The 2,026-nt window shown below is 36.9% G+C and overlaps 1 pseudogene; it reads right to left on the minus strand.

The window, feature by feature from the left end:
- Window positions 1–342: 342 nt before the first annotated feature.
- On the minus strand, window positions 343–654 carry LOC109396234 (enhancer of rudimentary homolog pseudogene; annotated as a pseudogene).
- Between the last annotated feature and the right edge of the window lie 1,372 nt (window positions 655–2,026).

The raw sequence follows: 2,026 nt of genomic DNA on the forward strand, positions 1-2,026 counted from the left end.
CCCCCACTCCGATTTGAAGAAGGGTTAGTACAGTGAATGTTATAAAGCAGGCATGAACGGTTTTTGAAGGATTGGAACCAACATTAACTGACAAAGAACAACATCCATCTAAATAATCATAAAAATGTTTAAGTAAAAAAAAAGAAAAAGAAAAAAAAAAAAGGGTGACGGAGCTTTCAGATTGAACCAGATCCTCATATTTCATTCACATAACACATTCAATCCTGGCTAGAATGTACCAAAATGGAAACAGGATTAGGAGAACACAGAACTTCCACTACAGCACGCTGCACACACCTGTCTTCCAAACCCACCCCCATCCCCTTTTTGCTTCTAACACAACTATTTCCAGGCCTGTTGGGCCTGCAGATGAAGAAGCATGCAAATCTCTTTAATCCAGTCTTTGTTATAAGGCTGGTATGTCTGGGTATCAGCTCGGTAAACAAGACAGCTGAAGTCTGACAGATCATCAATAAAATCAAACAACTGGCTGATATCATATGTGATAGAAGGGCTGTTGGGATTCATTCTCTTCAGATGTTCTTCATACATTTTACAAACGCCTTCCATGCATTCATTCACAGATTCATAGTCAGCATAAATTCTTTCTTCTGGCCTCTTGGTAGGCTTTACCAGTAAGATGGTATGAGACATCACGCCAAACTCTTTCACTGCAGCCACTCGAGATTATTTTCTTAACTTCTCTTTCTGATAGTTTGTTGTTAGTGTATAAAAATGCAACCAATTTCTGAATATTAATTTTGTATCCTGCTACTTTACTGAGTTCATTTATGAATTCCAATAGTTTATTGGTGGAATCTTTGGGGTTATATATATAATATCATGTCATCTGTAAATAATGACAATTTTACTTCTTCCTTTCTCCTTTGGATGCCTTTTATCTCTTTTACTTATCTGATTGCTGTGGCTACAACTTCTAGTATTATGATGTCTGACAATTAAGTTTGCAAACTCATCCTAGAAAAAGTGCTACATACTGCATTGCTGAATATCACTATGGCCACCTTCAAAGTTCTCCCCGTTGGGAAGCTATGCACCAATGCCAATGCCAGCATCTAGTCCACCCTTCAAAGCAATTTTGGAAATTTTTCTGGAATGGCCATCAGAGCTGTCATCGTATTTCCTTTGATGTCCTGAATGTCATCAAAATGTCTTCCTTTCAATATTTCCTTTATCTATGGGTAAAGAAAGAAGTCATTGGGGGGAGCAGATCAGGTGTGTAGGGTGGGTGTTCCAATACAGTTATTTATTTACTGGCTAAAAACTCCCTCACAGACAGTGCCATGTGAGCTGGTGCATTGTCATGATGCAAGAGCCATGAATTGCTGGTGAAATTTTCAAGTGTCTAACTTTTTCACTCAGCCTTTTCAGCACTTCCAATTAGTAAACTTGGTTAACTGTCCAGTTGGTACAAATTCATAATGAATAATCCCTTTGATATCAAAAAAGGTTAGCAACATAATTGTCACACCTCGTATGTTGAATAAAAGTGGTGAGAGTGGGTATCATTGTCTTATTCTTAATCTTATAGGGGAATGCTTTTAGCTTTCCCCCATTGAGCATGATATTAGCTGTGTGTTTGTCATATAAAGCCTTTACTATGTTGAGCTATACTCCCTCTATTCCCACTTTGCTGAGAGTTTTTATCATAAGTGGATGCTATATTTTGTCAAATACTTTTTCTGCATCTGTTGATATGACCATATGATTCTTATTTTTCATTTTGTTCATGTGGTGTTTCTTATTAATTGATTTGTGGATATTGAACAAACCTTGCATACCAGGAATGAGTCCCACTTGATCATGGTGTATGATCTTTTTAGTGTATTGCTAAATTTGGTTTACTAATATTTTGTTGAGGATTTTTGCATCTATGTTCATTAGGGATATCGGCCTACAGTTTTTTGTTGTTGTTTGTATGTTTGTTTGTTTTTTTTTTCTAACGTTTTTGGTTTTGGAATCAGGGTAATGGTGGCCTCATAAAATGAGCTTGGTAGCCTCTCTT

The sequence above is a fragment of the Hipposideros armiger genome, unplaced genomic scaffold, assembly GCF_001890085.2.
Source record: "Hipposideros armiger isolate ML-2016 unplaced genomic scaffold, ASM189008v1 scaffold_14, whole genome shotgun sequence".
In the NCBI taxonomy this organism is placed as follows: domain Eukaryota; kingdom Metazoa; phylum Chordata; class Mammalia; order Chiroptera; family Hipposideridae; genus Hipposideros; species Hipposideros armiger.